This window comes from Podarcis vaucheri (assembly GCF_965113315.1).
Source record: "Podarcis vaucheri genome assembly, chromosome: 17".
NCBI classification, from domain to species: Eukaryota; Metazoa; Chordata; class Lepidosauria; order Squamata; family Lacertidae; genus Podarcis; species Podarcis vaucheri.
The window spans coordinates 9,713,936-9,737,436 of record NC_138755.1 but is presented as its reverse complement, the minus strand read 5'-3'; the positions used below and the strand labels follow the sequence as shown (position 1 = coordinate 9,737,436).

The 23,501-nt window shown below is 40.1% G+C and overlaps 1 protein-coding gene and 1 long non-coding RNA gene across 7 annotated transcripts in view; one reads left to right on the top strand and one right to left on the bottom strand.

Annotated features, from left to right (window-relative positions):
* NFIX (nuclear factor I X) overlaps positions 1-23,501 on the bottom strand; it is a 257,068-nt gene that overhangs the window by 149,223 nt on the left and 84,344 nt on the right. The window lies entirely within an intron of this gene.
* On the top strand, positions 404-7,744 carry LOC309522166. Its single transcript, XR_014214938.1, has 3 exons — positions 404-1,295; positions 5,074-5,150; positions 7,441-7,744. It is a non-coding gene; the product is annotated as an uncharacterized lncRNA (long non-coding RNA).

Here is a 23,501-nt window from a genome sequence, read left to right as displayed (position 1 = left end):
CAACAGGACTCAGCAGTAAAGTGTCTGTCAATTTAAAAACCAGAATGAATGAAATGATTTTGTGTTCCCACAACTTCAGCTACCTAAGATTCCTGTCTGGTTTGTGAAATATAGATTTAAAAGAAAATACATTTTTAAATAAAAATAATATTTTAAAAATCATCTACAACAACAGTAGAATCATCTTCATTTAAACCACCTCCATCCCCACTCATATGTTTTTACTTTCATCTCTACCTCTTTCTTGTTCTCCAGAACTCAGAACACTATAGGAAAGCCATTGGTAGAAAGATTATTTGCCTATGAATTATAAGAACAAATAATTCAGACTGGTGGATGATAAAACCAATTTAAGTAACTGAGATAATTCTGGTTTAATTGCAGTAGAGATGGCAGATCAGGATCTTGGACAAGGCAAAGGTTGGCAACTCAATCAGGTTTGCAGACTAAAGGAAGTCTTTGTTGCAGTTTTAAACTCCCCCCTAAAAAGGCATTTAAAAAGCATTGCACGGAGCAAGCAATAAATACAGCTCAAGCTCTGACTAGACACCCTGGTGAATTTCTGAGTATTTTTGTCTGAGATTATGTAGTGATATTAACATCACCTTAAAAGACTGAGGACCAAAGCAATTGTAGAGAGAGGTGCTGAGTTTTGTCACTCGCACTGGATTTTCATGTCAGGTTTGCAAATAAAACAATATTTTAAAATATATTTCTTCCTAGGTTCCCGGGAGAGGATAAAGTACTGCACAGTAATTATTCTACTTTAAGATTTAAATAAAGTTCATTCTGACACACCGGCCAAGTTCTCACTGAGGGGATAAACCTGCATCTGACTAGTCCTCTTCAGAAAGCAGGTAAGGACATTTCTCTCCAACATTTTTCAATGTGCAGGAAATGTGTTTTTATAGAGGGGCGTTTGTGTGTACTTCAGCCTGCACTTCAGGGCAGGTACAGATTAACCATCTCTGTGAGACCCAGGCCAATGGCTGCATCCTGAACACAAGTAGCTCCTGTCGAAATCAGTGGGATACACTCCCAAGTAAACGTGGTTGCCCAATTTATTTCCCAACCCAACAAGACAAAGATCAGGATTCTGCTTCAGCCAGAATAAAGTCTGGCGGTGTCCAGCTTTGAAGAAAAAAATCAAAAACCCATTGCTTATCTATTTAAATGTTTTTCTTATTAAGATGCTGATTTGGACACATCAGGTTAATCTGAACGAAACAGTGAGGGCATTTTGTTGTTTTGTGACAATGAAATTACTTGCAACAGTGTTACTGGAAATGAAAAAGGTAAGACGTCTCCCAAAAATCAAACTCTACAACAAAAAAATCTTGGGACTGTTGTTTTTCAAAAATGAAGATTTTTATGAATCTGGTAAAAGAAATGGCCCACACTTAGCCTCTTATTTATTCTCCAGCTCACCTAATAGTAGAGGGGGTGGATATTTAATGGCGGTAGGTTGCTGGTTCCTACACATGCACATACATTGGTGTCACCTACTGGTCTTGACATTAAATGTTGACTCGCAGGTTTCAATGAATGAGCTATCACAGATTGCTCAACACAGAGAAAATGTTTGCGGCATTCAGTTTCAGCTTGAAAACCATACAGCATTTTCAAAGGAGACAGTCCACATGTTCAGTTGTGAGGTGTCAAAGTGTGAATCAACCCTTAGATATCAATGAGTGTTTGCTTCGCAATTGCCATGCTTTGTTAACTTACTTTTTATAGGGCATCTAAATGACATCATCATCAAATTGCTGTTGTCCTGCACTGCTTCTGTTTTTATTTTGCTTTTCAGATTGCAGAAAATCTAACGTCTTTTTTTTAAAAAAAATGGAACAGTAATTCCCCACTTTTTTATATTTGATGTTTTTTTTATTTTTGCAGGGACATGCCAAGTAGGGTGAGTCTATGGTCACACATCTGTACTACTGCACAGTGCCACTATTATTTTACAAGTAGTCATTTTATCAGTGTGTTTTTAATTATATTTTGATTTATACAAATGTCTTTTTTGCCTTTAAAAAAAAATACCCTATTACAATATTTGTGTGATAGTGCTTAAATAAAAATGACGTTTAATGCAAATATTAAAATTAATTTAAATTTCAGGTCAGTGTCATTTGAACACCTTGTTTCCCTCATGATCTTTTAATGAGTGATAAAATACCTCGTAAAATACACACACACACACACGCACACACACACACACAGATAGCATGCTTAAAAGGAATTATCTCTATGCTATCTACATGGTTATAATATGCTCACTATTCTGGACAGAACTTAGTAGGTTATAAGTATGCACACGCAGACAGTTGGAAGTATGGAGAGTCAAGGACAATTCCACGTGTAGCGAAATAGCTGTGACAAGGAGAAAGGAGTCTACAGAAATTCATCAAAGGGATATTCAGCCATTGGGAGTTCTGCCCATATGAGAATCTGTGCCACAGAACAACTATTTTTTAATCATTGGGGCTCTCCATTATTCATTAGGTTTGTATTGTTTTCAGCAACAGACCTACTACTAAGGGGGTGGGGGCCACAAGGACCCAAAGTTTCACAAATATGTATTTCCTCTTTCTTCTTCAGTACTTCTCTTCTGAGATTGTTTTTAAAATTATCATACATTTATCCTTTCATATCAACTGTTTATAAGCCCTTCATGGCTCACCCAGAAATGGGATAAGGATGCAAGGACAGGAAGTCTTGCTGCAGGGAGATAGCCATACTCTATTGGTTACTTTTTTAAAACACACACACACAGGAGACAGCTGACTACAGCTGGAGCAGGGATGCACAAAACTCGAATAAATGAAAGGCTGAATAAAAAGTAAAAGCTTCCTCTAGTGGCAAGGCATCACTGCACTGGGGATGGGGAAGAGGCGTCTAGATGTACATCCAGCACATGCTTATGCCCACTAAAATGAATTGTTATTTTTTTAAAAAAAAAAAATCTGTATCACCCTTCATCCAAGGATTACAGGTTTACAATGTAAACACAGAAAAACACATACCATCATAACAAACAATAACTCTCCCCTCCACACACAGTTTAAAAGAACAGAACTTGTTTGATTAGGCAAAGGCCAATAAACAGGCAGGGGTAGGGAACGAGTGGTCCTCCAGAGGTGGCTGCACCTTCCGCTACCATCAGCCACATCCCAAATGGCCAATAGCTGAAGACTGTGGGAGCTGTAATCCAGTAACATCTAGAATGCCACAGGTTCCCCACCCCTGGGCCACAGCTTTGAGGGTATTCAACACTATTGAATATTCAGCATTCAGTACTACATGAGGAGGAGGAAGAGGAGGAGTATTCATTGTTAAATGGACCAGTAAAAGTTCAATTACTGGTCCATTTAACAATGAATAGGAAGCAAAATAAAGTTTATAAACTAATACAGGCATGGGTGGGGAAGAAGAGTCACAAAAATCAAATTATGGGAATGGCTATCATAAAGGATCTCATATTAGCGGAAAACCTGCCTAATTTTAGTAAGGGGGTTCAGCAAATGTCATATTTCAGTTATTGATTATATGCCATTTGTCTGTTACTGATGAGTCCACAAGGACACAGGAACAGTATTATTAAAAAGGAGCATATTTTCCATGTCCTAATGCCAGCATCACTGTCTTTGTGTGCAAAGAAGCACGTGTTTATTTTAGAGATGCTACCCTTACAAAGGAAAAGCAGATACTTAGATAAACCATTAAAAAAAACCACCCAGTAATAAATTGCTTTAACAAGATTGGGTTGTAAGGTAATTTTCACAGGAGCTATGGATGCTATAGAAAATATTTACATTGGCAAGGATTATCACAATGTACTGGGTGGAAAATTCTATTTTGTTACTGTCGTCCATCAATGAACCAACAGTAAAATGTGCTAGGAAGACAGCCTCATGCTCAAGAGGTATTTAAATCAATCACTGTCTAAAGACAAGAGTGAATGAACAAGGATGTAATAAATTTTCCTCTAGAACAGGAGATGCAAAGGGCTGTTTCTAGCCCTCATCATTGCAGATATACATTTTAAATGTACTCTATAGTCAGCCTCTTCCCTAGGACACATCTGTAAAAACATCCAAAAATCCCACACCCTCAAAAGCTTATTGTGCCCCGTGAACGCCAATTCAAACAAGAGCGCATTCCAACATGGCCACACTGCTGTTCACTCTTTAGGGAAGGGAAATTGGGACTGGATGAGTTTTGCACAGTGGAAGAATAAAGAGCCAGAAAAAAATTAAAAAATTAAAAATCTACAAATAAAGTTTCCTGAACTTGGAGCATCTACGTAACTACACATTAGTTGTTTTCACATATTACATTCACTTTGGCTCAGCATGAATGAGCAGTGTACTAGTGTACCACTATTCTCAAGTTTGCACTTTGATCCTTCCCTTCTTCTGGAAGCAACAAACCACAAGCCTCGACTTGTCGCATTACCCAAACCTGGTCTCGTGGTTTGTTCCCTCTAAACCAAACACAAGTGGTAAGCCAAGAATAAATGCTGCTTGTCTGCATTAAACCATTAAACTATGGTTTTATGTGATGTGCAAACCATCCACAAGGAGAAATTATACCAAAAACAGGAATGCAGGAGGCCTGCACAACTTGCACTAGTCATCATGCCAAATGCAGCATACGCCACATATTATAGGTTGGACGGGCCTGGTCCACTGCAGGAGAAATCCTTTTTGAGCAGGCAAAGGGGGCAGGGATGGGTCGGACTCGGAGAGCAAGAAAGCAGGTTTGAATGAGCCTGGTGGAGAGCGGGGGGAAATAAAGTTTTTGCGCAAGCAGAAGCAGGTGAGTCAGAGATGGAGGACTTGCATGGGTCTGGTCCATCCATCCGGCGGAGAGCGGGGGGATGGAAAAAGAGTGTTTTTGCGTGGCCGGGGGGGGCAGAGAGTGAGAGAGGGGTTTATTTTCATTGAATAAACCACTGTAAATCGCATGTGCCAATGTAATGGATTGCTTTGAAGTCATTTCTGCACCAGGTAAAGAAATTTTTAGCCCCCCCCAATTTACTCCACTGTTCTTTATTTTGCCCAACCAAAGGTGACAACCCTATCACAGGCCTACTTCCATCTTCTTGGCATTTTCAATGAAGCAACACAGAAATGAGGCCTTACTCGGTAAGAAAAAAAACCTGTATCTAATGGAAACTGATTGCTAACTTCTTGGAGTTGGTTAAGAACTGTAGACTATTCAGAAGCTTTTAACATCTAAGGTTGGTCAGCATTTCTGTTTGTTTATTTTCTTATATGCCAGATGTTTTCTCCTGTCCTATCTAAATAAATGTCTCCTAAGAAATATTCTGAGTTCTGCCTCAGAAATTCAGCAACTCAGGTGTACATAAGCCTCCTACTGCTTGGTTCTATGTTACTTCATATAATATTCTTTAAGAGTAAAAGAAGTTGGAAGGCTCCTGCGTTAACTTTAGAAAGAGGGTATATAAAGTTATTACTCCAGGAAGTGTGGTAAACCATTGGCAGGTATTCAGAGTTTGGAAGCCTGTGTGAAAGCTTGCCAAAGTGCACCACGTTTGTGCATTAAATGTCACCCCATGAGTGACTTTGAAAAGTGTCTTGGCTCTGTTAGCATAGTTGCTAAGTAGCCAAAAGGGGGGACAGAGCGTGGAATAACGTGCCCTACTTCTGTGCGCCTTTAACAGATGTTTGATATGCAACAACAACAAAATAGCATGTAGCTAAACAATGGCTGGGTGCAGTTGTTCACCGGCACCATGGACCATGGTTTAAGAAACTGTGGGTGAGCGCCTTGGATTATTATCTCAGTTTGTTAATCTACATTAAGTCAGCTTTGCCTAGTTCAGATGTAATAGGAAATCTCTGGCTTAGTGCAAGCCAGGATTTCCATGCTGAAGCTGGTGAGCGGTGAAGGAAGAAGCAAGGGAGGAGTATGTAGCCCCAGGACACGGCCACCATTTTGTAAACCACAGTGTGCATGTGTGTGATTTCAATGGCATGGGAGAACGGTGGAAATGGCATGGGGGAAAGCCTTAAATGTCAACTTTCCCCATCATCATGGTCCCAATCCGAATTCTACCCCTCTCACCCCACCTCACTTTTGGCTTCAAAGTAGAAGACTTAGTTCATTAATCTCCCGGGGAACTTTTTAGCTTCATTGCCAAATGGTGATTTCAACAATGGAATTTCACATCCAACGCCAGTATTTTTTCAACTGCATAATACAATTATTCTTCTCTGGAAACAAATCTGTTGGGTGCATTATAGCATTTTCATTTGAAGAAGAAAAAAGAAACAACCCTTTCTACAAAATAAGAAGCAAGTCATGTTTCCTAAACGACCCATCTCAGTTCTTGAATCCGGTGTAAATACTGTACTGGGAAAGACCTCTCAATGCAAATGGGGTTCTATTGAGATATGGAGAATAAACCCTAGCCTGCAGAGAACGAAGGGTAAAAAAATGTCAACAACTTAAGGTGAAAATATTTGGACAGCGTCTAAGACACACTAAGAAAGCAATAGAGGAAAGCAAAAGAAAGCTGAAAGAATTCGGAAGAAGTTGAAAGAAGCAAAGCTGCCTAACTAGTTAGCATTAGTATCCTAGGAAATGGTATGCAAGCAGAGGAGTGTTCACTCATCAAAGCATATCTGAAAGCTTTTGCAGGAGGGCTAAGAGTTAGATAGGGGAGGACGGGAATCCAGGTTGAGTTTCTCCCTGGTACACAGATATTTGCAGCAGATACTTCTCCCCTAGGTAATGATGTGCGGGTGCTAACCCTGCCTGAACAGAGGCAGGTTTGTTCCTCCTACGTGTCTCCCCATTAATGAAGATAAGTCCTGCATCCCGTCGTTAAGACTTCAAAAATAATTCTCTCTTCCCGGAATGCAAGCAACAAGGGTCTCAAAGAAAGTCAAGATTCCTCCCTGCCCTCCTTAGAGTAAAGCTCACAGCCCAAAGTAGCTTGCTACTCTGCTTTCAATGCTTATTCTCCTGCTTGCCAACCTTCCCTTTTAAATCTACCTCTCACCTACCAAAACAAAAACTAAACTAAACTAAAAAATCCAGGCTACTGTGCCTCATGTTAAAGAGAGATTCACTCATTTGCCTGTGGCAAGGCTTCTTGGATAGATTCAAATCCTGCCTAAGTGGCGGCAACAGCAACAACAAAATTAATTATTCCCATTTAATTTAATCCTCATATCCTTTTGCTTTAGGGCACAGTTCAGCTTCTGGAACCAAGACCTGCAGGTTTCTGCCTGAAAAGCCTTTAAGGTTCCGTCCCCCCCACCCCCCACCCCAGTTCCCCTTCAAATGCAGCCAAATATCCAAGTATTGGTGGGCAAATGAAAGCAATAAACCAAAATTTTAAACTAAAATGCTACAAGATCTTTGTTTCTTATTTTGAAAAAGTTTTCTTACTTTTCCCACATGAAGAAAAAAAGACGAGGAATCAGAGAAAGAGAGAGGAAAATGGAATCCCTCAAACAGATGCCAGATTCCTAGGTGGTGAGAGAAAGGAAACCAATGTGCAGCTTGCGAGAAGGAAGATTTCACGGGGGGAAATAAATACTGATCTCTTTAATCATATTTCATGTATAGGGCTGCACTGCCTTGTCCCATAACTGTAACACTGAGAAAATAAAGGGGAAATATGCCTCCTGCCCTGGCATCAATTTACACATCATTAATTACAGCAATTTATTATACTTAAAATGGATACTTTGACCAATTTTTCCATCCTGCATTCCAAGTCTTCTTCACATATTTCTGTGTGGCCAAAAGGATCAGAGATGCATAGAGCAAAGGGTAGTCATTAACAGTTTGATCCCATAAATTTGCTGTGCCGGAACCCAGCACATATATATCCTTAAGAAAGGGGTGACCCAATAACTTTACTGGTATGAAAGCCATTTAGGGTTAGAATGACATGATTATAAAATTAATGTAAAGCAGTATAATTGCACAAAATGTCACACTCCAATTGCTGTCTGATAACGCTATTGGCTTGGATCCTAATTTTCCTTCCATGAGCAGAAGGAAGTTCATTCACAGAATGGAGCTTCCCTCCCTTCTACAGCCCCCTGCACCCCCTGAAAATCTGCTCCTGGAAGACGGGGGACCCTTGGAAATGGGGAGGGGGACTGCAGTGCAAAGGGAAGTTGACAGAAACTGGCTCTTACATGAACAGCAAAGCAACTTGGGATCAAAGCAATAAGGTAACACCAATGTTTAGAATCAGGGCATTGGAGAATGGTTAAGACTGTGATTCTATGCACACTAAGGAGCAAATCCCATTGAACTCAGAGAGCTCAACTCTGTGTCAACTTGCAAAACGAAACTGTTGTTGTAATGCCTTTTTATATGCAAGTAATTCAAGTCTTTGAGCTTAAATATTGCTCTTAAGGCCCAAATCTTTCACAGAGCACAGCAATTAAGAAACGTGAAAAATGAACTTCAAATTACCCACTTTTAAAAATACCTTAGCCTACTGTCATTCAACCGCACCATTGCCTATTAACTGAAACAAAATACACATTTCTGTGCCTTGATCTCACTGTATAATTAGCATATATGCCTCAAAATATAGTGGAAATAAAAAAATTCCTTCCAGTAGCACCTTAAAGACCAACTAAGTTAGTTCTTGGTATGAGCTTTCGTGTGCATGCACACTTCTTCAGATACACTGAAGTGGAAAGTTACTTTTGCAGATTCTTTATTCAGACACAGTAGCATAGGCAGATATGGCACTGGTGATATTAATGGCCCTATTACACTGTATTAAAATATGAGCCATAGTACCCTGCCAGATATGAGATTATATTATGAAGCATCTTGTCTATGCTGGTTGAAGGAATGGCTGACATTGAAGAATCCACATATTTTAGACTTAGAAGGTCGTGATAATATTTTTGGTTGGCATACTTATTTATGGTATGAAAAGGTGAAAGTACACAACAGATTTACAAACCAAATAATTAGGAAAAAGTTGTATATGGGATAAATATAAAAAATTGTTGGAGACAAAAACACCACTTTGGCTTTCACCACTGGTAAAGAAAAAGAATATGATGGGCAACTTATACAAATTTATTAAGAGAGAAAGGAGGAGAGTTTAAATTAAAAGAATTTAAGGACTTATCAGGAATATTAACAAGATGGATACAATATCGTCATTTGAACGTAGTATTTAAGAAAGTTAGGAAATGAGGGTTTGGTGAATTAATATTACAATTGGAGAGAGACCTGTTGGAATGTAATGTTAAAGTGCTGCCTAAAATGTATAAGATATTATTGGAATGGGAGACTGAAGATGAGCAAGTAAAATATTCAATGATACATTGGGCAATAGACATGGAAGCATGGGAACAACTGTGGAATACGAATATAAAATTTATAGCATGTTATGGTTTAAGAGAAAATTACATGAAAATGTTATATAGCTGGTACCTAACACCTAGTATATAGGCAAAAATGTAAAAATAAAAAATGAATAAGTATTGGAAATGCAAAGGAAAAGAAGATACTTTTTATCATATGTGGTGGTCTTGAGGTAACAACCTTTTTATAAAAGAATGGAAAGGGTTTATTGAATATCTACAAAGTGTAAACAGATAAAGACATTGGCAGGATTACTGTAATAACCTGCAATTTTAAAAGAATACATAATCAAAATAGATGAATAAAAAATAAGTTAATTTAGAATATGCAGGAAATGATAAAATAAATTTAAGGAACTGCAGAAAGAGGAGGAAGGAAGTCAAGGTTTGAAATGTTAGAACTATTGTTAAACTATTGAAATGTATATAAATGAAAACTATAAATAAAATTATTTTAAAAATGAGCTATGAAGAAGAGACACTCTAAAAAACTTTTTCAGGCCCCACAGATGAACATTGCTGGCCATTTAAAAAGAAAAATAATCACTTGATATATTTATAAACCACCTTTCTATCAATGAACTCAAGGCAGCTCACAATTACAGAATACAGCTGGAAAATGATTATATAACAAAATTATGCAATATAATTGGAAAATTGGGAAGAGGAACATAAATGAATTCAGGCAGCGACTCTCACATAATGTTACATAATGACCAACTGAGACTTTTTTAATTATTTGTCAACCCAAAGGGCATCAATGCTGGCACTCTCCAAAGCCACCTTGCCTACAATGTCTAGCTGTGAGAAAGGACTCTATGAGACTACCCGATCTCTGTTCCTCATGAACCAGACTCTTCCTCGCAGGATCAAACCAAAGGCCTATCTACTCCGCTAATCTGTTTCCCACCGTGGCCAACCAGATGCTTATGGAAAGCCCACAAACAGGATTCAAAGCGACTGTCCTTTCCTGCTTCTGTTCCGCAGTAACCCGTGATTCAGAGGCATGGTGCCACTAATCCTTGAGGTAGTGGGTAGACATCAGAATCATAGATAGTCTTATCCTCCATGAAATTATTTAATCTGCTTTTACTATATTACCAGATTAGTCTAACCATAAACAAGTTCAAACAACACAATAAAACGATTACTTTTACGATGATGATGATGATGATGATGATGATGATGATTTATTGAATTTATATACCGCCCTATACCCGGAGGTCTTAGGGTGGTTCACAGAACAAAATCAAAATAGAAAACCACAAAATATGTAACCAAAATAAAAAGAACAACCTAATAACCACCACTCCCCCCAAAAAACACATTTTGAAAGGGCATAGGATGTCAATCAAATCAGCCAAAGGCCTTTTTAAAAAGCAACGTTTTTGCCTGGCACCTAAACGTGAATAATGAAGGTGCCAGGCAATCTTCCCTGGAGAGAGCATTTCACAGACGGGGAGCCACTGCAGAGAAGGCCCGTACTCATGTTGCCACCCTCCGGACCTCTCGAGGAGGAGGTACACAAAGAAGGGCATCAGAAGATGATGGGTCCAGGTGGGTACATATGGAAAGAGGCGGTCCTTGAGGTATTGTGGTCCTGAGCCACAATACTACTTATTTAAGGTACTACAAACACCTTATTTTTACTATAACACTGCCATTATCTTATTGTTTCTATCCATCCCTTACAAAGATCCTAGTTCCTCCTTAAAATTGAAAATGACTAGCAATGGAGTTACCCAGATAAGAGCCTTGAGGGGTTAAACACATTCCCATTCAGAGCAGATATTGGCAGCCTTTGATGATTTTTACTCTGAATTAAACACCACAGGTTCACCAGAGTTAAGGAAGATAAATGAATACTTGAATAATGTTCATTTCGGTCCTCTTACCTCAGAATACATACTTTTTCTGAACCACCATGTCTCAACAATCAAAACTGATCAGGCAGTTAAGAAACTGAAGCATGGCAAGATGCCTAAAGCTGGTGGTCTGGGGGGAGAGTTTCATAAGACCTTTAAATTTGCTATTCTTATTCACTTCCCAGCACCTGTTCAACAGTATCTTAGAGGGTGGTGTGACCCCAGAGTCTTGGAAATACACACAGTGTAGATTCTGAAGCCGTCCCATCACCTTGCTAAACCAAGATGCAAAATTGATCCCTTTACTTACATTTTGGATGAATTATTTATGGGATGAACCGTTTATTTATTGAATATTGAAGAGGACCAAACAGGTTTTATTTCTGGCCAACAACTGGCCGATTCAGTTCAGAGGGTGCTTGATCCTGCAGTCATCGGGTGCCTTTAAGGTCTTTGATTAGGTTAAATGGCCATTTTTAATGCGTATCCTGAAGAAACTTCGGTCCTCAACTTATGCATACCATTTACCAATTATACTCTCTGACAGAAGCAGTGGTAAGAGTTAATACAGAGACTCAAGACCTTTTATGCTCTCATTTGAAACAAGACAGGAGTGTTCCTTATCCCCTCTTATCTTTGCACTGGTCATTGACTCTCTGGCATCAAATATATGGGATGGCCCACTTATTATTGGTCCCAGGATCAACAGTACTGCCCACTCTATTAATCTATTTGCTGATGGTATTTTGTTGCTACTTACTTCTCTTAAGGATGTAATCCCAGCCCTTCGGATCCAGCTAGAGAGATCTGGGGAGGTGGTGAATGATAAATTGGAACTTATGTGCATCATTCTGCTAGATACACAAAAATGACTGCAGCAATTGTCTAGTTTGAAATTGCAATTTGGCTGCCTTAAATACCTTAGAAGCTTTATACCCAATGCTATTATTTAGTTGCACAATAAGAACTTTGATCCCCTACTACAGAGGGCAAAAGCAGACATTGCCAAGTTGAAACAACTCATTCTTTCCTGGCTGGGAAAGATTGCTGCCCTTAAGATGACACTACTCCCTAGGTTCTTCTTCTTGTTTCAGACCCTCCCCATTGAGTTCCATTTGTGAGATTTCAAAAAGCTTCACACTTTTAGTAAAGTGGGGCACAACCCACACAGGCGCAAGTCAGTAATGTATAGGAGAACTAGAGATAACAGATTGAGAACGCCCCATCTACAGACATATTACAAGGCATTCCAGAATTGGCCTTATCCACATTATTAGGAAACACATGTGTAAACTGGAATTAGGCTGTGAAATGCCTTTGATTAATGCCCAGCCATTCCCCCCTTCCGTATGCTAGACTATCAAAAATATTGTCAATCCCTTTCTATGAGTCACACTTAAAGTTTGGTTGAAATAGGCAAAATGATTGGCTAGTGCTCCCTTCTTCCTTCCCTACCCAAAATTTGTTGAACCATTATAGGTAATACCAGGGTTGGGAAAGGAAGGACTACAAGGCATCCAAGATTTATTCCAAACAAGGCAATCCTTTGATGATGCACCAACTTGAGAGCCAATTAGAAAAGCTAAAACTGAAGTTGTAAACACTTTTTTTGCTTCGCAGTGGCATCACTGATATGGATTACCATGATCTCTGACCAGTGTTTGAGAAACTCTGTGAGACTAGCTCTAGACGTGTTAAGGGGGTTGCAACAGATTTCTGCATGACGCTAATAGACTACAAGTTTAAAGCTGAAGGGGGACTTAAACTTATGGGACACTAATGTAGGTGGTGTCATTACTGAGGGTGAATGGGTGACCTTATGGCACACACCTCCTATTAAGACAATTTCTGCTAAAATCAATATCTATAATGAGGCTTATGACTACACTATCTTAACAATGTTTTTTCACCTTTATATTGCAGGGTTGCTAAAATAAAAGAACACTGATTCACCAATGGTGAGAGTGTCCAAAGGTCCAAAGCCCTTTTGGACAGAAGTGTTTAGTATGATAACTAACCTCCTTCATAATAATGCTGACATGGAGTAGGGATGAGCTTTAGTGTCCTTATTTAAGAAATTGTAAAATCATCCTTAAGCAGTGGCATGTACAGAGATAGCATTACATGGGAAGAACACTGGTGAATGTAATATGCACAATGGTATAATATATAAATTCAATAAATAATAATAAAAATAAAGTATGGTATTTAGCCTTGACTGATAAATTCATTTAATGCTGAAAGGTGATGTCTGGAGAAACATACAAGGACACCTTTGGTGATGATTGGTTTATATTTATTTCATTTGTTAACTCTCATCCAAAGGAGTCCCGATTTCCTGTCCTTATAATTCTTTTAAGGCGGGTTACCTGACTTAAAATGATGGTGCTATCTTGTGATTATACAGTATCTGTAATACTAAAACTGATCTGTACCTGTTGACCTGTTTGTATCATGTTGTTTTGTTTTGAATAAAAACAGTATCACCAAAAAATAAAAAATAAAAATCCTAGTTCCTGAAATTCCTAACTTAGATATCTTTCACTACAGGATCCCAACTGCTTTGCACATATTTTTTTTCTTCCTGTTTTTCCTCATCATTCTCAGTCTTATTAATCCAAGGCGTAATCAACTCTGTTTTAGTTGGTTGTACTGTCCTTCCAGCATAGGGTAAGGGACGCGGGTGGCGCTGTGGGTAAAACCTCAGTGCCTAGGACTTGCCAATCACATGGTCGGCGGTTCGAATCCCCGCGGCGGGGTGAGCTCCCGTCTTTCGGTCCCAGCTCCTGCCCACCTAGCAGTTCGAAAGCACGCCTAAGTGCAAGTAGATAAATGGGTACCGCTTTATAGCGGGAAGGTAAACAGCGTTTCCATGTGCTGCGCTGGTGCTGGCTCGCCAGAGCAGCTTCGTCACGCTGGCCACGTGACCCGGAAGTGTCTCCGGACAGTGCTGGCCCCCGGCCTCTTAAGTGAGATGGGCGCACAACCCTAGAGTCGGGCACGACTGGCCCGTACGGGCAGGGGCACCTTACCTTTACCTTTTTATACAGTACTGTCCTTCCAGCATATGGTAAGGTATGCTGGTAAGGTAAGAGTACTAACACTTGTGTGTAGTACTCTTTAGGCATACTATACTTCACAAATTTCAGTAGACACATTGTTACACCAAATTGTTTCATGTACACCCAAAAAATATTCACCACTACATGTGCAATCACCTTTTCTCTCTCTACAGAATCATAAATGCTTATCCCTCACTATTACTTTTCCAGGGAGCCCAATGCCATTGTATTGCCCTCTTATACGCACTTCTGTTCTCTATACTTGAATTTTTCTGGATATCTGCTTTTATTTAGAGTATGGTTTTTTCTTGTGTTTCTTTAACATGTTTTCAAAATATTTTCTATTCCCCTTTCTGATACACAACTTTTCATGATCTTATTAAAATATGTGCAATTTGGAGGAACTGGGAAAAGTGGTTATTTAACTTTCACATCACTTCTTCAATTTTTTTTTTTTTTTTTTAAAGATTCCAGTCTTGCTAGCTGGCCAGTCTTCTTTTCTTCCAAATCTAACCCCATTTTAAAGCCATCTTAATTGGTGGCCATCAAACACATCTTCTATAGTGGTGGAAAGTACTTCCTTTTGTCAGTCCTAAATCTCCCACCATTCAGCTTCATTGGACGACACCTCCACATACACCCCTTTCTAATATTATGGGGGGGGGAGCCTTGCTGTCCACTTTCTCCACACCCTGTCTCTCACTAATATCTCCAGATGGAAAGTGAAACAATATCTGTAAACACCTTCTGTTCCCACAGAAACAAGGAACTGCTTAACTAAAGCCCCATTAACACTGTCATTGAAATCCTGCATAAATTAGTTAACACAATAGCAAAAGCTCTGCTGACATCCAGGACTTTAAAGGTGAAGGGTTGTAGAGAAATTGTGGTAGACAAAAACATCCCTGGAACTTCCTTTAAAGCAGTTTGGATTTTCAGTCTCTGGCGCTAAGTGTCTCCTACAGGTCACTTAGTTTGTTCTCCATTAGAGAATAAGATGTGAAGAACAACATTTTTTAGTGCCTCTGCAATGCTGCTAACCTGTAAAGGTTAAGAAAAGCAACACCTCCCCTTCCCACAAAACCTATATTTTCTCCATCAGAAGCACTAAAATGCCCAAATTTATTAAAATTCCATAGTCAGATGTCTTAAGTACCCAGTACAGGGAGTGCTTTTCAAAGATGCTCCATAGGTCACATAGAACCTCAATTAGTTAGATCTAGCTAAGATCCAAAGTCTTGGCTCTTTAACAGGCTGATACAAAAGGCATTATAAAGTACAGATTTCTCAAAGAGATTCAGAAGTACAGGACAGGATTGTTTTTGGCAGTAACCTCTTCTCCAAGGCCTTTGGCTAATTAAACAATCTATGACCTTTCAAATGGGACGCGGGTGGCGCTGTGGATTAAACCACAGAGCCTAGGACTTGCCGATCAGAAGGTCGCGGTTCAAATCCCCGCCATGGGGTGAGCTCCCGTTGCTAGGTCCCTGCTCCTGCCAATCTAGCAGTTCGAAAGCACGTCAAAGTGCAAGTAGATACAGTGGTGCCTCGCAAGACGAAAAGAATCTGTTCCGCGAGTCTCTTCGTCTTGCGTTTTTTTCCGTCTTGCGAAGCAAGCCCATTAGCGGCTTAGCGGCTTAGCGCTATTAGCGGCTTAGCGGGCTTAGCGGATCAGCTGTTAAGCGGCTTAGTGGATCAGCTGATAAGCGGCTTAGCGGATCAGCTGATAAGCGGCTTAGCGGGTCAGCTGATAAGCGGCTTAGCGGCTTGGGAAAAGGGGGGGAGGAAAAAAACCCCGCGGGAACTCGCAAGACATTTTCGTCTTGCGAAGCAAGCCCATAGGAAATTTGTTTTGCGAAGCACATCCAAAACGGAAAACCCTTTTGTCTAGCGGGTTTTCCGTCTTGTGAGGCATTCGTCTTGCGGGGCACCACTGTAAATAGGTACCACTCCAGCCGGAAGATAAATGGTGTTTCCATGCACTGCTCTGGTTCGCCAGAAGCAGCTTAGTCATGCTGGCCACATGACCCGGAAGCTGTACACCGGCTCCCTCGGCCAGTAAAGCGAGATGAGCGCCGCAACCCCAGAGTCGGCCACGACTGGACCTAATGGTCAGGGATCCCTTTACCTTTACCTTTTATGACATTTCAAACTGGGGAGAGGGGTATTGTTTTTGTTTGTTACTATGTTATATATTTTTGTGTTTTTATATTGTAAACTGCTCTGTGATCCCTAGACGAAGGGTAGTTCAGAAATTTTAATCATCATCATCATCATTGCTATTTTTCTAGAAAAAGAGGTGCCAGAGCTCACCATGAACTTCTCCCTTGTTCTCTTAGAATGGCAATGGCACCCATCTAAGAGGTGCCGGAGCTGAGCTCCGGTGAGCTCCAGCTGAAAAAAAAGCTCTGGTAATAATAATAACCTGCACTGGTTGTTATATAGACAGTATAAAGATGAAGCCAATATCTGTTTCTACCAAATTATAAATATCTGTCTTCTTGTTTTAAAAGTAGGTCCTTCAGTGAGCCAGTAATCCACAAATAAACTCAGTGGAGTAAATTGCCTTAATTCCTCCCCCCTTCATATCTCTCTCTTTCTCTTTCTCCCTGTAGGAGTGAACAAAAATAATAGGAATGTCTGGCAAAAGGGGAAGGAAATATCCTGTTTACCAGGCTCTGTGAATAGGATGCTTCTGCTTCCTCCTACTGGGAGACAATGTCAGATAAGAACAGGGATCAGGTAGAAAACTCAACATGTTAGTATGGGGTCAGGGGCCAGTTTGAAACTTCCTCCTCCAAGTCAAAGGGAGCTAGGAAGGAGAAGTTGCTATGGGAATCTTGCGTGCATGAGAGGAAGGAAAATAAGGCGCTCACCTCTCTGTCTCTAGAAAGATTCTAGCATAGGAAGAGATCTTCCAGAAAGAGGCAAAGCAGGAAACGCCATAACACAATATTTTTTTTGCAATTATTAACCTGTAATGACCGCTCCCCGCTTAAAACAGGGGGCGCCCTTTGCGTGGACGCGCGCAGCCCCTAGATCTGGAGCGGCTCCAACAGCATAGGCTTGGTTTGCCTTCCCTCAGGTGGGATACCTGGAGGTCTCCGCCTACCTCAGTCAGTTGTCCAATCCCACCTGGGGGAAGCGTTGCCAAGGAGACCAGGCCAGGTAGGGGAGGGATTACCTGCCCACACAATAGAGGGAGGATCTTACCTGGGAACCCTCACTTGGCTCCAGAGCTTCTCCCACCCTACCCACCCTCAGTTAATGTCTTATTTGCAGGTTAACTTTTCTTCACAGGTTTTGCAGGTTAACTTTTCTTCACAGGTATGCGGGCGCTGCTACGTTAAGGTCGCTGTTAAAGGGCCGGAAAGGAGTTTCCCTGCATTGGCAGGTTTCGCCTTTCCCGTAGCAAAACGTCACAACTTTGGCGGTATCAGGCCTTGGGCGGAATCCTTTAGTCCATCTTCCTCTTTGCGGCGGCGATACCAGGGTTCCCCGTTAATGGGGTTTCTGAAGGGAGGCTTTGACCGTACGCCGAAAGGTCGTCATTGCTCTCCCCTGCGGCAGCGGCGTAACGGGAGCGGCTATCTCTGCTTGAACATATGTTCTCCAGAGCCGGCCCAACCCCCCCCCACACACACTGGATAACCCTGATGCTCCCTAGGTCCCCGGCTGGGGACTGGGGAGGGAGAAGGCCCAATGCCTGAGCCAAGGTCTACCCACATTTGAAATTTAATAAAGTTGTGGCCAATTTAATCCCATAGCACGTTGTCATGAGTCGTTATTCCACATGACGGGGGGGACCGCGTGGGATCTGGGGACTCCGCCTGTCCACGCAATATCTTTTTTTATCCCCAAAGCACCATTATTGCCATGCATGCAAGTTACCGGTGCCTTGATGCTACAGATATGCCTCTTTGCGAAGGCCCACTGGTGTGTTTCTGGGATAGAATGTGGATGTGACAGAAGCATCCTTTTTGACAGCCAGTGGTGAATTGCAATACTGTCACTGTGACATCTGTGGGCACTTAGATTTACTTTTAAAATTAGGCAAATGAATGGGTTTAATGACAATTAGGAATAATAGTTAATAGATAGATATTTATTATTACGGTCATAGACCAGCTTGTGAAACACAAATGGAACTACAATCCCAAAAGCAAAACAAACATTTAAGACAATATACAACAATGGATTTTAAATTTAAAAATGTGGTAGGCATATAATCACATAAAAACTTTAAGATAGACTACCATAGAGAAATCTTCAGGCTTAGAGGCAGTATACCTCTGAATACCAACCCTGGGTTGGCATCTAACAACAGCACTGAGCCAGACATCATGAAATGATGATCGCTGCATCTTTATTTGCCTTTGTCGTACACAAAGCCCTACTGAACCCAGCAACTTCCATTGCAATGAAGCATGTGTTTGCAGAATATTCACTGATCACTTCTTTTTCCAATATGGAAAGACTAATATGATTGGAATGTGTACATGAATGAGAATTGAAGTTGCATAGTGGCTAACAGTACAATCCTGTGCATGTGTGAAGTCCCAGGATGTACAGTGGGACTTCCTTCTTAAATAAGTATATTTTGGCCTACAAACAAGATTCAGAATGTCCCCAGTTTGAATCCTGCCTCTGCCAAGGTCTGATACTAGAAGGCCTTTCTCTTGGCCTCAGACCCCCCCCCCAGTAAGTGCCACCTCCCTTGCAGGGCTATTTTATGGGTTATAGAAGGATAATATACAGGAGGTGCTTTAAACACTTTAAAAGCACTATATACATCATAAGCGTTTGTCATATGATAATGGAGTGCTCTTTTTTTTTAGAATAGTTACCCCAGAGTTAAAGATAGGAAGCAATATTGTATTACACTGAGAAATGGAATGTTCCTACTTTTACTTAGGCCACTTAATATGCCCATTAAATGGAGGTGGTTGGAGAGATTAATAATTGCATGTTTTTGCTACACTACAAAAAAGTATTATAAATAGCTCTCAACTTTGAGGGAAGGCATTTGTCGGTGAAACCATCAGGGGGCTTCTTTTCTATAGCAAAGGGTGTTGCGTGGCAAAATTTATTCCTACCAAAAACTGTGCATTATTTATTTGATTTTATTTATATTTTTACTTCTAGGCATTTACAAGCTGCTTTTTTCTGCACTCAGAACAAACAATGTGTTGTTGTTTTTAATAAAAAAGAGTGCAAAATACAACTTAACAATATATATGTGCTGAAATGTCCCCCAGGATAAACTAGGTATCCTATCCGGTTGAAGAACACGCACCAACTGGAGTTTTATCTTATCTAACACTTCTAAAAGGAGCTTATTCCGTAAAAGGCAGAAGTACTGAGATAACTGGCGTGGAAGAAAATAAATAGCTGGTTGGATCATATTTAAGTTTTGTTCTTCTTCTCTTTATTGACCCAAAAATCCTTTCCGCCCACCCTGCACCCCTACACCTCACAGATATGAACTGGCTGATCAGGGACCAAGAACTGGGAACTCCAGATGCAGAGATGTGGTTGCCACATACAGATCCTGACAGAGTTCCTTTTCATTTTTAAGATTCACACAAAAAGGAAAATGCCTCCTGGTGCAGTTTGTCCCATCACTGCACCACCAAGGTTGGAAAAGCAGCACCAGAACGATTTTTCCTTTCAATGCAGGAGATTAATCGGGATTAGGGCATGGCCAAACAATGCCCAAGCATTATTTTCCTATAGCATGTTATGCACTGGATTCCTTCTCTCTCTCTCTTTTAAAAAATACCTTATTTACTTTGAAAAAAGTAGAAGCATTCCTTTCCCACCTTTGGCAGAAGCGGGTCACCAAGATATATCTTTCACAGCTGCTTTAACAATGTAAGAGAGAAATAAAATGCTCCAACATTTGCATTAGTATTTTATATCCACTTTTGCATGTTACTTAGCCCTAGTAGTGCTGAGGTTATACCACGACAATAATAAACAACTGCATTTGTTTTTATCTCCCTGTTTTAAATTAGTTTAAAATGGACAGATGAATCTTTCCAGTCTATGCTACAGAAATAGTTGACCAGAATGGAACCATGGTCACTGACCTGCCCAGCCTCAAAAAATTTATTGTAAGAGACCATGGAAGAGCTATACTTTCCCCCCTACCAGAAGGGCAGCTGGAGGAAATAAAGGGATGAGCAGAAAAAAATACGTTGCTAAGAAGGTCATGCACACAATAAAGGGAAGTAACTAACATGAACAGGGCCAGATTTTGGGGTGGGGAGAGGGCAATAATAATTATGAAAGGCTTTCCGTACAATCACTTTCCTGTCCTCACATACGCACACACCACATAACACAGTACAAACATACATACTACAGCACTCAGGATAGCTCCCCTAAAGCCCAGGCTGGAGAAGTGGCTGAAAAATATATACAGATGCAACATTTATAACTTGCAAATATATGTCTTTCACCTTCACTGGAACATGGAAATCTGAGGAGAAGGAGGTTAAACAGAACCGCACACTATTGTAAGGACACAAAGAAGTATATTTGTAGCCTCCTAGCACATTGTATTGCCTTTTAACAACAATGAAGCCAAATGTTAAAATATAAATATTTCTATTTGGGCAAGGAAGAGAAAAAAAGAAGGAAAAAGGAAGGCACCCAAATTACACACAGAAAAAGAAATAAAAAGTGGATCTTAACTGATGAAGTGCAATTTAAAAATTGAGCAAGTGAAAAATAAGTCAGTCTGCTTTAGTTGGTTGCGTTTCACCTGACTATTCACATTATAGATATTGATATTGATATCGATATAGATATTAAGGCACTTCTAGAAACTTTACTAAACATTACATTAGTATAAATACATAGTAAAAAAACTAAGACACCATGCTAAGCTCGAATTCTCTTATCACATTTAATTTTGTTCGCCACTGTCCTGGAAATTGTCTTCACACATTTGCCATACATATTAACCTCCTATTTGTAGAGCAATATTCAAGGCAGGGCCTATTTATTTCCTTAATAAACACTGATCATGAGTAATTGCATCCATTCACCTATGCTCGTCCCAAAATGTTGTAGTAAGGGTGAAGGGAAGAGAAGGCCATACTGTGCAAGATCATAATCAGTTTCTGGGGACCGTGAAAAAGCTCTGGTGGGAGATCATGAAATAGCGAGGCTTTTAGCTTCTGGCTGTGGACAAAATCAGCAAGGTGACAAGATGGATGGGCATAACAGGTAAAATGGTGCTAATTCACACATACAAAAATGTGTAAGCAGCAGGGTAAGAGGTAATGTGGAAAGTGGGCCAGGACAGTGGCCAGGAAGGAAGAATGCAAAACCTTGGTCACCATCACCAACTTCAGCACAACTTAAAGAGGTAATTGACCAAGAAAGTGACAGGAAGCAGGATGTTGTGGAGATTGTGACCTTCCTTGCATGAATATCAGCAGCAGATTACATGAAAAAGGCTGGTAGAGAGAGAGACACACCTTATATTCGCCTCTTTTCACATAACTGTAACATCATAACATCACCTGGCTAATGTCCCTTTAGCAGCCTTTTAGAGAGACAATAGGATTGCAATAGCAAGCACATCCCCAAACAATCAGCTTCACTCAGAGTCCATCAGCATTAACAGAACAACATTAAAACTCAGTGAAGAGCATTGCTAGTTTATGTTTTTAAATGAACAGAGATGGACCTATTGCTTTATTTTCAATGGAACAGTTTTTACAAGGGTTATCCAATAGCTACAAAAAATGAGAGGAGGGTAGTTGAGGTTTTCAATGAGGAATCCTGCCCTGCGTATGGAAGCTAGTGCAGGAGGAGCAAACCGGTATGGTTAATGTGGCTTAATATGAAGATGGAATCATAGCCTAAACATGCAGTCCAGTCACTCTTCTTTATTAAAATATTCATAGACTGCTAAACATAACCAAGTATCACAATGGTGTACAACCACAATAAAACACACACAATTTTTTTAAAAAAACGAAAACACAGTTTTCCAAAAAGGAATCCAGATTATACTTCTGGGAAAGCTTGTAGATAGGAAAGTTTTAGCATCCAACAAAAAGCCTGTCTAACATCACATAGGCCAGCGTGCTAAAGGCATCTGGGCTGGCATGAAATGAACTTTCAGCACACGTGCTACCACCTTTCCCTTTACCATTGACTTTCCCTGATTAGATCTCTACGTAAGCATTTTTGTTAACATTCATGTTCAGAGAAGAATTGGAGATTGTGTGTGTATATTTCAGCCACAAAAATAAATTTCCACTGGCCAGGCCTAGATAGATGCCAGACCAGCCTAACTAACATTTTAAGGCACTCAAACTTTGCTTTGTTGAAAAGTACCATAACACTCACTTTTTTCCTCCTAAAAAGTAAGGGGAAATGTCTGTGCGTGTTATGGAGGGAATGCCTACGGGTGGCATGCCTATGGATTTTCCTCCTCTAAAAACTACGTGCGTGTTATGGTCGGGTGTGTGTTATAGAGCGAAAAATATGGTAACACACAAGAATGGTGCACAAATGAATGTAGTGTAGGTCAGTTTTTTTGGATGTTATATCCTTTTCCACCTCACATGTCCACATGTACATGTGCATATTAATCCTGCCACTAACTAAATAATTCTGTCTATACCTCGTCATAAGTATGAATAGAACTAAGAGAGGTAATACATAAGACATGAATAAAAAAGATAATGAACAGTGAGCAATAAAGTGGTACTCATCACTCTTTTAAAATACCTAGGAGTAAAGGGTATTTCCCTCCCCACAATCATCCTGCAGAACTCAGTGACACAAGAAGTTGTGAATAGAATTATTATAACTGAATTTTATTTTTATTTTTTTTAAAAAAAAAAACAACAGATTTGATCAATTCATGAGGCCTACGTCCCCCAATGGCTACCTGTAAGTTGGAATCAACTTCAGAAAATGGAAATGAATCATTCAGACAGAAACTTTGTATGTCCAATGTCCTTAACTGGAAAGTCTCAATCCGACTAAAGCGGGAAATGCAACATTTTCATTTTCGACTTATGCAGAGTCTGTGGAGCAGCAGAGATGTTTAGCAGCTGCAGTAAACAGAAAATACCCATATGATCTCCAACTCAAAAGTCTCCAGTGTGAGACCTGTATGCGAACCCAAACCACTCCAATACTGTACACTAAAAAAATCAATC